A 14690-nucleotide genomic window follows, 5' to 3' on the forward strand; every position below is an offset into this window, starting at 1 on the left:
TTGTTTTTTTTTAAGGATGAAAACATTACCACCTAGTGGCAAGGCTTCAGAACATAGCAAACCTAATGTAAAATTTTGGATCAAAAAATAGGTATCCTGAGTTACTGTGCTTGACAGAAAAAGAACAAGATGAAAAATAATTATGAATTCAAATGGGCAGCAGAATACTGGGTGTAGATATGTCTGTATAGGGCTAAATTTCTGAAATTCTCAAGTTGATTCCTGTGGCTTGACAGCTACAACTGGTTTATGCTGATTGTAAAATTTCATCCCACCTGAACTGGACAAACACAGCACATCCTGCAATTAACAAATAAAAGTGAGATGAGCCTTACAATTCAGAAACTGACCACAAGTTGTGCTTTTGCACATGGACTATTCAGACCAGGAAAATGAGGCTACAGGTGATATAAAGAAGAGCTGATGCTGATGAGAGGAGCCCCCAAAGTGAAGTAGCAATCTCAGAAAGAAGAAATGAGTCTGGAAAAACAGCAGCATGTATCTGGCCTGGAGGCATAACCTGGCAGTGGGGCAGATGGAGGACACCACTGACAGCTTGCAGCCCATAATGCCTGAGGCTGTTAATGGAGAGCAGCAGCACAGCACAAACCAGCCCAACTTTCTGCTGGGTTGTCCCCAGTAGGGCCCGTCCCTGCTGAGAGGGATGGGGACACTTTGTGACCACAGTGCTAGGGTCAGCCAGGGAGCAGGTGGCTCAGGAAGCAGAGTAAATCTCCTGTTTCTTAAATAAGCCCCAGTTAATCCAGAGCCACTGCAGGTTGTTGTTCAGTGCGTCTCACCCATGAGAGCGCCCTATTTCCAAATGATCCTTTCCAGCTAACTACTATTGCCAATTACTATGCATGGTTGAATTAATGAGGTTTCCCTTTATATTATCTAAACTCCTTGTTTAATTAGACTTATACACATGCCAACAATTTTACTTTTTTTTTTACATACTGCCACAGTTTTGCAAAATCTGTGATTAGCTGGATGTAACTCACTGAAGGAAGGTGTACATTGACTTCCTCTGGAGAAATTCAAGAACTGCCAGGCTGACATATAACCCTGACAGGGTTATTAATAGCACTGCTAATTTGATAAATCTGGCATTTTTCAAAGATTCTTCTATAAACAAGAATTTAATGCTTGACTAATGTCTCTGTTGGAGTGGGTATAGAGTGGGATTCTGAAGGAATGCAATCTGTGGCAGATGTGTATTTGTGAAATATCTCGCCCTCAGCATCTCTCTCAAATGATGTCCCAGTTGTGTAATTCTTCCATTCTGCTTTTCTCTTGAAATTGTATATCCACAGAAGACATTAATTATAAAGAAAATTCATGTCTCTTTTTGGAAACACCTTCTGGTCCTAGCAGTGAATCTTTGGGATTCAGACACAAATGGAAGAATTTGTGTAATTACTATATCAGAAAAAATGGCATTTTTTTTTTATGTCAGAAAAATTATCTTATGTGAAAAACCCTTTGAAAGGACACTATTTGAGAGAGCAACTGATTTTTATAGGAGACCACCAGCCAGATCTTTCGAGGAAGTCAGAAATTACTGTGATTTCCCCACATTGTTAAAAAATGTAGTTTACTGTGATGTACAGTGAGAATTGTCCTCACTGTGACAGCAACTAATATTTCTTTATAGAGGACCTGATTCTTAACTTACTGAGAAAAAAGGCAAACAGTACAGGTCCTCCCACAGGTTGCAGTTTTGCAGGCATTTTTCCTGCGCGTCGTCTGTTCTCCCAATGGACTGGTCTCAAAGGGACTCTGAATATATTATTAAAACATAAGTGTGATGTACTGACACTCTCGAATGTGGGAACTTGTCAGCAGCCTTTTGAAAGCTCCATCCCCAGTGTTTGGGGGACAACTGTGATGTTGCAGTTGTGAAGTGGTTGCTCAGCTGCTAGAGAGCTGCTGAGCAGAAAGGAAAGCAGCCTTGCCTGCATGGCTTGGGCTGGCAGCCTTCCACTGTCAGGCACTGCCACAGAACTTGTTCTTCACACGTAAGATGGATGGCCAAGAAATTCTCCTTTAGCCCCTCAGTAGCCAAATTTACTATTAAGTTGCCACAGATGAATGTGACTTTTGGACCAGATTGGTGTAATTTAGCAGGGGCCCAAAACACATTTCAAAGACAGAGCTAAAACAAACCAATGAAACAAGCAAATAAAAGCATCTGTACCAAAACCACACCAGAAATACACACCTCATTAGGAGTTCCATATACCTTTCTTTAGGGACTAGGAACAAGGAATAGTTAAAATATCTTGTTTAGGAAGGAGAAGGCTCTGAGCATACTTGATTGCAGCCTTTGATTACTTACAGAGGGCTTATAAGAAGGCTGTAAGGGGGCTTTTTACAAGGGCATGCAGTGATAAGACATGGGGCAATGGCTTTAAACAGAAGGACGTTAGTTTAGATTAGATATACAGAATAAATTCTTTACTGTGAGGGTGGTGAGTCACTGGAACAGGCTGCCCAGAGAAACTGTGGATGTCCCATCCCTCAAGGACTCAAGGCCAGGCTGAATGGGGCTCTGAGGAACCTGGTCTGGTTAAAAGTGTCCCTGTCCACAGCAGGGGCAGGGGTGGAACTAGATGATCTCTGAGAGTCCTTTCCAATCAAAGCACATTCTATGATTCTATAAAAGTTATTTTCTACCTAAAAGTAGGCATTTTCTTATCTCAAAATAAAGTTTTCACTCAGTAGCAATTATGATCAGCAGTCACTCTTCCCTCACACCCATGTACACTTAACTAAGGATGCATCATTTCAGCAGAGAAACCAAGAGGTTGCCCAGGGAAGCTGTGGATGCCCCATCCCTGGAAACATTCAAGGACAGTTTGAATGGGGCTTTCAGTAACCCGATCTAGTTGAAGATGTCCCTGCTCATTGCAGGGGCTCGGACTAGATGACCTTTAAAGGTCCCTTCCAATCCAAACTGTTCCATGATTCCATATGTTAGGCAAGAGTGACATCTACCGTCCATCAGCACCAGCGGTCCACAGGGGATGCAGTGCTGTCCCACTGGCCAAAATCCTCACTGAGAGGGACCAATGGAATGTCTTAGCTCATTTCCACCCTCAGATATTCCGACTGTATTCTCAGTTAAAATGAATGAGAGACAGAATTTTAGTAAATATTATTCAATCACGCAGACTTCTGGTTGATGAAGAAAAATGGAATTTGGAGATGTAATTCCCAAGGCCAGGGCTCACACGACCAAAGCAGTATGACTAGCAACTCAAAACTGACTGATCAAGAAGGTAGAAGCTCTCAGTATTTGGAGGTGTGTAACTAGAGAGCCAAATCCTTTTTCATTTTGAAGAGGAATCTGCAGGGAATGAGAAGCTGAGCTGTGAAATCAAGCTTAAATACATTGAAGCATTTTGATACTGACAATGGATACAATCTCATGCGTGAACAGATCCCAAGGTGTCCCCATACAGACTTGTGTGCGACCTCTGCCCTGTCCTATGCTGAAATACCACAGTGCAGACCTGAAAAAAATGTGTTCCAATTAAAAACAAACCTGACAATTTGCTTATCAGGAATGAGATTAAACAATAGAAGTATTTTTCAGACCCCAAGTCAAATCAAATGAGTAATTTCAGGATACAATTTTCTATCTAAATACAGGCTACTTTCTGCATGGGAATGCTCAACATAACCAAGCACACAGACATACATATCCAGATCTTAGGTATTAAGAAAGAATATAAAGGACTGCATAATACTGAGGACTAATAAAATAGAAAAATTAAGCTCTTTCAGCTAAAAAATTTGATTTTGCAGCCTCATGAGAAACAGCGAGTGAACAGACAAGCCTGGCTGGTAAACAGAACTCTCCAGCTGTGGAAAGGATTAGATGCAACACAGGGTAGCTTTGCTATGAGGTCTGCCTTTCCTGAAGCAATAGGACACTTAGATACTTCTCATTCTTGAAATGATGGCTTAGTCTTACCCTTGACTTTTACATCTTGCGGATTTCATAGGAGCAAAAGATCCTGGAGCAGGTTGGCAGAGCCTCAGGAGGCCTCCAGTGCAATTCCCTGCTCCGGACAGGGTTGGCACTAATTTCAGGCCAGGTTTCTCAGGGCTTTGTCCAGCTGGGATTTGTAAATCTCCAGGGATGGCAGCTGCACAACCTCTATGGGTGGCCTGTTCTACCTCCTGGATGTCTTGAGGGAGAAAAGATTTGTCTTACCGTGATCTCCAAAGGCTTCCAACAAAATTTGACTGGATTGCGGTTTTGGCCACAAAAAGGCAGTGATAGAGGCAACAAGGGAAGACAAGAATTTTGAAACAGCATCGGGACTGTGGGCCAGCTGAGCATGCAAGGTGAAGACTACACAGGCACCAAGAATACGCAGACACCATCAGACTGGCTCAGGCACTGCTTGAGATGAAGATATGTTTCACAAGAGGTGATTGTTATGCCTAGATCTGCACCCTCATCTGTTCTTCCACTGAACATGCTCAGTGTTTGGTAACTGTGCTGGATGAGGATGTCATATGCAAGACTTTTATTCTTGTCTTCCAGTGAAAGGACACAAAGGCAAAGGCAGTCCATGGAAATTTTAGCTTTTTGCCTGGGCTAATCTTCCCACAGCATGACATCTTCAAGAAAGAAAAATAAAGCAAACAAAAGACTAACATTTCTTATCTTGTTGTACAAGGCCTCACAAGTATTTTTGGCATTCTTCAATTATTTTGTTTTTTCACTCCAAGAAACATTTACAAAACATGTGGGAAAATAAATTGGCAACAAACTTATGTCTCTGGAATGTAGACATCTGACTTGCAGAGCTGCTCTGCACAGGAAGGGCGTGGATCCATCCAGCATCTATGCTATCCTGCAGTCACAGTGATACTTCCATGGGGGCAAAGATGTTACTCCAAGGGATAAAATAGAGGTGCAGGCATCCACCAGGTTTTAGCAGTGTGAGTTTCCCACTGGGGGCAGGAAGGAAGTGCTTGGAGCAGGAAGGGCAATGAATAGCCGGAAGAACACATGGTGTTGGTGCCTCAGCAGCGAAAACTGCTAAGCTGCCAATGCTCACAGGACAGCTGCACCCTGGGAATTTTCTGCAGAATCAAAGGAAAAGGAAAGTTTTTGCCAAAGGAAAAACTGTGTGTGTGAATGAAAATATATGTGTGTGTTTTGTGCATGTTTTAAATCGCCTTGATGACAACTAGTGAATGCATTTCAACAGTTGACCCTTAAAAATCTCTCAGCTGCAAGTATAAAATCTCTCTTTTGGGAAAAGAGGGGGCAACACAGCAGGAAGGAAGCCTGTAGCCAATGAAGTCAGATGATATTTGTTAGGGGAATCAAGGGCAATTAGTATCCAACCCCACTGATGCCCATAACACTTTTGAAACCTCATATCAGTCAATGTGAAATCTGGCAATCTGACAGATAACATGTTTGAAGTCTTCAGTATAAGAGACCCAAAACATAATGACAGAGAAATTTCAAAGTCATTCTTCACACAGCATGAAAATGGTTCAAAGCTGTTTATAGGGAGATTACACAATGGATCACATGGGATTTGTGTAAAAATACATGCTAAGCAACATCTCAATTTCAGCAAAGAATTTGAAATTACTAAATTATTTAAGAAAACCTCTCTCCAAGGAGAAAAAAAACAACCAGGTTTTGCTGGGAATGACAGCAGGAGCATCCCATTTATTTTCTGACAGAAGGAGGCAACCTCTAACAACTGAATCACCTTAAGGTATTTGTATTTTGGCAGCAAGCTGGAGACCACATAGCCCAGCACAGTCACAGCTGAAAAGCAGGAGGGATACCCTGACAAGGGCTGTGCCATGGAGGCTTTCCTTGCTGAATTTGTGTGGCAGCAGTTGCTTTGCTGCATGACTTCACTGCTCTGTATGATAAAAGTGGGCAGCACAATACATTCTTTGTTCTGTTGCTGCTGATGCAGCATCAGCATGAGTATTTTGTGATTCTTAGACCCTAATAATTGCAATTTTTCTTTCTGATTTTCCTACTCTGGGTGATGATTTCCTAGCCCAGTACATTTCTTATATTCCCATCTCCTCACCAGTAAGAGGTGGAGGGAAAGATTTTCTCAATTTTTAGAATTTTCAGGGGAACAAGTATACAAGGATCTCTACTCCCATCTCTCCCCCATGGCAGGGCAGAAAGTGCCCAGCATCATCAGCTGGTGCTGCAGTCACAGTGAGAAGGAATGCCTTTGTGATCAGTGGAGAAAGAGACAGATTCACTGATTGCTGCAAGAGAATGTTATGGCTTGGCAGGGTGGAGTGTGCAGAACAGTCCACCCTGGACACCTGAGCAGAGTCCTGAGGCAGCCTGGGCAGAGCTGACTGGTGCATGCACTCTGGGGGTGCCTGGGGTGTCTGTGAGCCTGGCACTGCAGGCAGAGACATGGCTCCAGCCAGAGATGCAGAAACCCAGCATGGAGGCTGGAGGACATAAAGTTCCACCTCACAAAGCCAGTGGCAGGATGAAGAATAGGCAGAGAAGGTCAGATGTTATCCCAGAATGCCTAAGAGACAAAACAATCAGGAAGAAGTGTGAAAGGGGATTGGATTATTACATTTAAATATTCCTACAAACACAAAACAGCAATTGCTAAATGGGCTTCTCTCTCTTTATAGCAGAGACACACATGAAGAACTTGAAAGGCTGAAAGTACAAACTAGAGAGTCATACTAAAATTTAAATGTGATTTCAACTGTGGGCATGATTTGCCATTAGAACAAACTATCAAAGGAATAAGAGGATTTTCTCTCTCTTCAAATCAAAATTGTCCTTCTAGTAATAACTAATAAAAACCCCCATGTTTAATACAAGTCATGGGAATTCAGAGCTAAAATCCTACGGCCTTGAGTGTACATGGTCTTGGGGATACAACCTTTAGATTCTATTTTCTAGAGCCTTTAAACCCTATGAATCTGCCCCGCAAAGTTGTCTGACAGTATCATCTCATGTTTCTCTGTGACTGTATTTATGCAAAAGACGCTCAACAGTGGCTCAAAAATTCCAAAGGTAAAGTGCCATATTACTATAGGCAATTATTTTAGTAGCTACCCAGCCCCACAAAGAATTACTTGTTCTTCACTGCCACCCTGGACTGGCATATCTTAAGCTACACTGATGCCAGGAATCTCTTCCAATGAATGGGATCACGGCTATCACCTGTTTCTGTTTAAATATGCTCACAAATAAACTAATCAGAGACAATCTCTAAAGCCTCAATCTCTTGCAAGGCATGTCACAACATCTCCCAGCATACCATTTATTCCTGAAGCTCTTTCCCAGCTATTGATAGTTTTTCAAAACCTTTTCCTGAACTACAAACACTAAATCTGAGATGAAGAATCCAAGTAATGATGTCATTTTAATATAATTTGAATTGTAATTCCAGAACAGTATCCAGTCTTCTTCCAAAATACCACACCAGAGCAGAAAATAGTTTCTTAGACAATGAATTGAAAGATATTAAAAAAAATATCTCATATGTTGACAAGAACTCATAAATAAAATACAGAAAGTCCTTTATCCAGGTATATAGGGATAAGCTGGGACACCTAATTTCACAGACTTCCTCTCTCCATGACTCCCCATGTGCCCTTTGTAGCATGTACAATTTCCATGATGCAGAGTACTGAAATTAGTACCATCTGGCACCTGGTCACATGGTAAAACAGTGATTTCAACCCTTTCTGTATATAATAGTGGTTCATATCAGCTATTACTCAGGAATTTAGAAATCCCATAGTAATGCTCACTCTCAAGGTGATGTTACATTATTTATACCAGAAAGAGATAGGGAGAATAGATTGTTTATGACAAATAAGATGAAAATGGCATGCGAAAATTGCAAATACTGAAAGCATCAGGTAAACAGGACAGTTATGCAACCATTAAAAAAGTTATATTTATTAAATAGTTTGAGCCTGATTCATCATTACATTATGCAGCACATAATTGCTCATATCTCCAGGTTCACATCTCTTATCATCATGAGAAAGTAAATGATACCTTCAAATGAGATCTGAGATGAAGTTCAGTGCTGGAAAGGATTCAAATTTTTTTCAGCCTCATCTAAACATTTCTCTCTCAAGATAATAACTTTCCTACCTGTTCACAGAAGTTTGCAAATATTTAATCAAAATCAAATCTGGAATGCTTATGCTTTTGAAAGTGCTTTCTTTCCAAAAAAAGAGAAGCCTGGAACCAGCTTAAAGATCACTTCTCTGAAACAAGGTGGAAGTCCATGCAGACCAGTCAGCACAAGTCAAAATCTTTTGAAGAGAAGATCAAGGAAAACATGCAGATACTGGCACTGCAGGAGATCTCTGCAATCATAAAATCATAGGATTATAGAATTATTTGCATTGGAAGGAACCTTTAGAGATCATCTAGTTCTAAACACCATGTCATGAGGGCACTTCCCATTCAACCAGATTCCCATTTAACCTAGATTTGACCACTTCCAGGGATGAGGCATCCACAGCTTCTCTAGGCAGCCTGTTCCAGTGTCTCACCACTCTCACAGTAAAGGATTTCTTCCTTAGATTTAATCTAAACCCTCCCCCTCTCAGTTAAAAGCCATTCTCCCATGTGCTATCACTACCTGTCATAACAGGGTCACAGCAGGGTCATTGTAGCAAGAGCTACACACTGAAAAACAGACTCATCCCATAAAATCTTCAATGTCCACGCTGTGGTTACACTGGAATCTCTAGGTGGGCCATGCTCCCTCCAATTCACTCTGCACAGGCAGTGAAACCTCTGTTGTGAGACACATAAGAATAAGCACTTCTACCATCTCCAAAGGAAGAGGAGATTTGTGCCAGACCCTTCTTGAGAGCTGGTAATCACATTCAAGGAAGTGCTGGTTTTTCTCCTGCTTTCTTTCTTATTTATTTGGGGACTGTAAAATGACCCAGATCACACTGTAGGCTGGGTATTTTTATTAACCATAATCAAAAGGAACACATAGTTTGACATAGACTTCTTCATTCATATAATAATGGAATAGTTAAGATTGAAAAGACCTCCAAGATAACTGAGTCCAGCCTTTGATTGAGCACCACCATGGTGACTAACTTAACACTGAGTGCCAAGTCCAGTTGTTTCTTGAACATTTCCAGGGATGATGACTCCTGTACCTCCTTGGGCAGCCCATTCCAGCATCTAATCGCCCCTTCAGTGAAGAAATTCTTCCTGATTTCCAACCTGAACCTCCCCTGCACAGCTTGAAGCCATTTCCTCTTGTCTGACCACTGAGTGCCTGGGAGAAGGGGCCAACCCCCACCTTGCTACAGGCAGCTGCAGAGCACAAGTTTTAGAAAGTGATAAAGTTCCCCCTCAGCCTCCTTTTCTCCAGACTAAACACCCCCAGCTTGTTCAGTTACTCCTCACATCACTCAGTATCTAGACTCCTCTGAGTAAGATTCACGTTCCTTCCCTGGACACGCTCCAGCTCCTCAGTGTCTTCCTTGCAGTGAGGGGCCCAGAGCTGAAGGCAGCACTTGAGATGTGGCCTTGGCAGGGGTGAGTACAGAGGGACAATCACTGCTCTGTCCTGCTGGCCACACTACTGCTGATACAGGCCAGAATGACCTTTGCCTTCTTGGCCAATGGCACATTCTGCATCATGGGCAGCTGGCTCTTGACCAGTATCCCCAGATCCTTTTCTGCCAGCCAGTTTCCCAGCCACTCTTCTCCATGCCTGGAGTGCTATGTGGGATTGTTGTGGCCCAAGTGCAAGACCTGGAACTTGGCCTCACTGAACCTTCTAAATTTGACTTCAGCCCATCAATCCCCCTCTCCATATCTCTCTTCAAAACCTTTCCTCTGGCCTCTGGACAAGTCCGCAGAAAATGAATGCATCATGTAACATGGTCAGGGTAGTTATTTGTCATTCATGCAATCCTTTTCTTCATCAAAACCTATCTCCACCTGGGTTGCCCCCACAATCACATGGCCTTAAATACCTCTCCCAGGCACAAGACCCATTTGAGCCCTGGTTTCACAGTCCTTGCTCTCCTCAGTGTCAGATCCACCCATGCAGAGGGACAACAGGTTCCCACTTTGGAGAGCTCTGCTCTCCTGGAGAGGCAAGGGTTTTGTCTGAGCTCTCAGCATGCACCAAGCTCTCTGCAGAGAAGTTCCCGCCAGTTCAAAACCTTGCCCTTTCTGCATCCTTCCTCCCATCTCCCACCTCTCCTGTGCTCTGGGACTTGGAGGATGGGTATTCCTTGAGACAGGCACTGAGCTGGTGCTGCCTCTCACTGCCTGAGTGCTGCTGGTCTGCCTTCCACACTGAGGCTGGAATCAGCCCTGGCAAACCACTCCAGCCCAACTGGGCAGGGTAAAGGCAGTCCCAGTCCATTCTGAGTGAGACAGGGTAGGTCCCTACATCCCAAGCAGGTGTTGGAGGTCAGATGGGAGGACAGGTGACACCAGGACAGCCCTGCTGCTGGGGACATGGCTGCTAGTCTGCAGGTAGGTGAGAGGGGGCAGAGCTGCTCTCACTTAGCACCATGGAGCCCATGCTGTCCTCACCTGGCAGAAACCTGGGAACAGAGTCAGAACATTCCCACAGCTTGCCTGATAGCACAGGGGGGCTTTCTCAACCAGTCTCACTGCACAAACCTGTGGAATTTAAAAGAAAACTCTGCCAGCTTGAGTAAGATACTTAAAAAACCAACTGTGAAGAAAAGACAACACTAAGGGTTTATAAGTAAAATGCATATTTTGATTTAGAGGTAGGAACTTGGAGGCAGGGCAAACTGGAGAGAGATGAGTAAAGGGTTACAAGATAATGGAAGTATGGAACAAATTAAACTTACCTGAGATGCACCCAACACTTCAGTGCTCTTTCTGCATGAAAATATCTCCTGAATTATAAACGATAAGGAGGGCTCACATCTCGATCCCAAAGTATATAATTTGTGTCTTTTAAATCTGAGTCAGTTGAAGAGTTGAACACTGCAAGCCAAATTCTATTTAATTTATTCAGCAACACATCTGTGTGAAATATAGTCCAATTACAGGCACTAGGTTACTTTGCCATGGCTGCAGCCATTTGGCTTTTATTTCCAGCAGGCTGTAATTAAATTATAGCAGTGCAGAAGCAGACAAGTTTCTCTTATACGTGACTGCAATTAAAGACATGCAATCACAACATTTTTTAAAGTGACTCCAATCAATTGGTTACAGTAAAAAATACCATGTAATAAAGTAGTGACTCCACCATTAAGACTGAAAGAGGGTTTCTACTTCAATAATCTAGTTCCCTTCTAGTACGAGTTCTGCTTTTAGATAATTTATTTAAAGTTCATTATGTGTCTACAGCATATATCATTTGCCCTCAGCCTGGGCTGCAGAAGTGCCATTATGGCCAATTACTTAGTGTGATAAAATCTGCCATGGTACAAACCGTTCCTTAATTAGATTTAAGTTTTGTCTAAATTCTATTTGTAATTCAGACAGCAAAATAACAAGGCCAACAGCAAAGACTCACTATCTTCTTCCTTTGGTCCCTGCTGTAACCTTAGGGCAGTGCAGAACTGACACCCCACACCCACGTGCCTTTCTTGCAATGCTTGTGCCCATTTTGTGTTTCCATATCCAGTGCAGGACTTGGGGTGTGGTCTGGTCTCTGGGGGAGTTCCTTGACCTGCATCCAGCCACAACACAGAGCACATGGATAGTGAAGGCTCCAAAAGCCCCTGAGGGCAAGTGGCCACCAGTAGGGACTACATGGTTAAGTGCCACTGATGTGCTTTTTGGTCATCACAGGCATTTGCCCTCTGGCCTCTATGGTTTGCTACAACAGCACGCTGGTTGGGGGTGAGCAAACTGCTGACAGAATGAAATTCTCCCAAAACCACAAAGGAAGTGGTGTGGGGAGCAGCTCCCAGTCATGCCCTCCAGCTGGCTCCCTAGCTGTGTGCTGGGAACAGCGGGATGGGCACAGCCCTGGTGCTCCCAGCGTGAGAGAGCACAGCACAGCTTAGGCAGGGTGTAGCTGCCAGCCTGGTTAACCATTAGCCACAGCAGAGGCTTCCGTTTGGTTTGGGAATGATGGCATTGCTGCACAACTAGGAAATAGAACCACTGGATAGTGGTTCTATAGATCCACCATTTGGATTTATCCAAACTAGTCCTGCACCATCTCCAGCCATGACAAGGGGTTTAAAACTGTTTTCCTCTTCAAAAACCATTGCCAGTGTTTGGCACACATCTTTTCCATCTCCAGCTTCAGTTTTCAAAGTATCTTAAATATGTTTGAACCAAATGTTCTATACAAATTTGAATCCAAATCCTGCAACCTTTTTCTGTGTGATCTCACAAGTGAGGGTAGAAGCTACAGCAAGAAAATTCAGAGTGAAACAAGAAACAGAAGCAGTGATTCAGTAGGATCCATTTTAACTAATCCAGGCCACAGTAATTTGAGGACAGGCATCATCCTATAAGAAGCTGCATTCCTCTGGAAAAAATTTATGCTAGATATATTCATTTTCTTCCAGCAGAACATTTGCTCCATTTTAGAAGAGGGTACTTCTTCACAGAAAATGTATTTACTGAATGCCATGTTAACACTTATTTGCTATGTGCATCAGTGACTATTTTCTGCTGTAGAGACTGTATACCATGCTGGCTTTATGTTCCTCAAATCCTGCTCATGCCCCATATTGCATCTTGCAATTGGCTGCTTTACAAAACTGGATGAATTCATTTTGATGTTTCAGGAAATTTCCATCTAAGACTAATGTCAAAGCAAAACACCATTTAAAATTCTTACAGGGATGAAAATTTACGTAGCAGCTAATGACAAGCCTAAAAATAACTTATTTGTTGGCAACATCAATCTTGTTAATAAATTAAAATAATGAAATATCCCTCTACCACTGGTTTCCAAGAAGCAAGCAGAAAAATGTAAAAATATCAACCAACTCAAGTAGCAAAAAGAATGTGAAAACACTTCAACATCTACTTTTTGTTTTGTTGGGGTTTTGTTTGTTTTTGTGTTTTTACTTAAACAACAAGGCTGCAAATGCCTTTTGTGGAACAGTTCTGTTCTGGAAATTACCCTCTATACTTTTGGTCAGTAACACAATACAACTAATCTGTCCCTCTTCTCCATTTGACCCCTGATGAGAGCAGAAAGTGAACATTGTATATGAGGGCACACTCCTCAAACACTGTGGAATCCCCTATATTGCAGCTTCATTGTTCCTGTGTTGGCCCTTTCCTGAAATATGCATTTTAAAATAAAACTTTGGTGTATCTAGATATGATAAAAGTCTTCTAGGTCAAGATCAATTCTTACCAACACAGCAAGGTCTTTCCTTATTCATAAAAGTCACTTTAATGGGAGCACTGATGAGCAGCTGAAAGGAAAGACCTGATTATAAGTTGTTTTTAATGAGAAGTGAGGAGTCTTATCTGTCAGTGAACACCAAACATTTCTCTCCTCTTTAATAGCTAAGGAGAAAAAATGAACACAACAAATGACAACTTAGCCAACTCCATCACCCAGCAAGACACTGAAGTTGACTTTCCCAAATGCACTGTGTGGAAGTTGGTCTGAAGAGTTTTGTACATTTTGTATATATATACATTATGTATAAGATGGTCTTCCTGCTGGGCTTCCCGGGAAGTTTCATTGTTGTTTGTGTTTATAGCTTCAAGATGAGACTTGAAAGATCAGCATCATAATCAGGCTGAACCTGGCACTCACAGATCTCTACCTCAATGGCCTTCCCTTCCTGATGCACTACTGTGCTACTGGGGAACAATCAATTTTTGGTGAATTCACGTGCAAGTTCACCTGCCTCAGCTTCCCCTTCAAATTGTGCAGCAGCATCCTCTTCCTCACCTGCTTCAGTGCCTTAATGGTGATGTTTGACACCATGAAGTTCTTTCACATCCTGAGGAAGTGGTAGACAGCAACAGCTTGCACAACCATTTGGTTGATGGCACTGGAAGCTGCCAGCCCTGTCAACTTCTCAATCTCTTCAAAAGGAACGCAAAATTTAAGGTCTTCATGCCTCAACCTGACCAGCTCTGCAAACCTGGGCACAATCAGGTGGCTGCTGACCAGCCTGGCCTTCTTCCTGCCCTTGCTGACAGTAGCTCTGTCCTGTGTACTCATCATTTGCACCTTAGCCACTAGCCCCACAAAAACTTGCTGCAAAAAAAGGCTCTAAGACTTGCTGTTGTCCTCTTGGTGGTGTTCCATGTGTACTTCCTTCCCTTCCATACCTTTGGGTGGCTCTCTTGCCCAAGCTTGGGAGAAAAACTTTCCCAACAATATTAGAACTGATAACATAAGCAGAAATCTTTTAATGAAAGCTTTCATTAAAAGACTGCTCCTCATGTTATCAATTCTAACATTGTTGGGAAAGTTTTTCTTCCAATCTTAGGCAACTGCTCAGGTTAACTACAGTTGTGTCCATCAGCTATCACATGGAGAATAAATCCACTCTGCCTACTGTGTCTCTCAGCTACCAGCTGCACTCAAAACATATGGCAACATATTGCTTTATATTGTGGTGGGAGACAACTTCCAGCAAGCCATGCTCTCTCCTTCAAGGTCTAAGTGGAGCAAATACTACATGACCAAGTCAACTTAAAGTTGTGGAGTCCCTTGAAGTAA

General features: G+C 42.6%; 1 long non-coding RNA gene and 1 pseudogene across 1 annotated transcript; one reads left to right on the forward strand and one right to left on the reverse strand.

Moving 5' to 3' along the window:
- Positions 1-5679: 5679 nt before the first annotated feature.
- On the reverse strand, positions 5680-10995 carry LOC135450700 (uncharacterized). Its single transcript, XR_010441133.1, has 4 exons — positions 10876-10995; positions 10589-10678; positions 8156-8373; positions 5680-6557 (listed from the first exon to the last, which is right to left on the reverse strand). It is a non-coding gene; the product is annotated as an uncharacterized LOC135450700 (long non-coding RNA).
- A 2534-nt stretch (positions 10996-13529) lies between these two features.
- LOC135459585 (2-oxoglutarate receptor 1-like) lies at positions 13530-14351 on the forward strand (annotated as a pseudogene).
- The last annotated feature ends 339 nt before the right edge of the window (positions 14352-14690 follow it).

Source organism: Zonotrichia leucophrys, chromosome 1, assembly GCF_028769735.1.
Source record: "Zonotrichia leucophrys gambelii isolate GWCS_2022_RI chromosome 1, RI_Zleu_2.0, whole genome shotgun sequence".
Classification (NCBI taxonomy): domain Eukaryota; kingdom Metazoa; phylum Chordata; class Aves; order Passeriformes; family Passerellidae; genus Zonotrichia; species Zonotrichia leucophrys.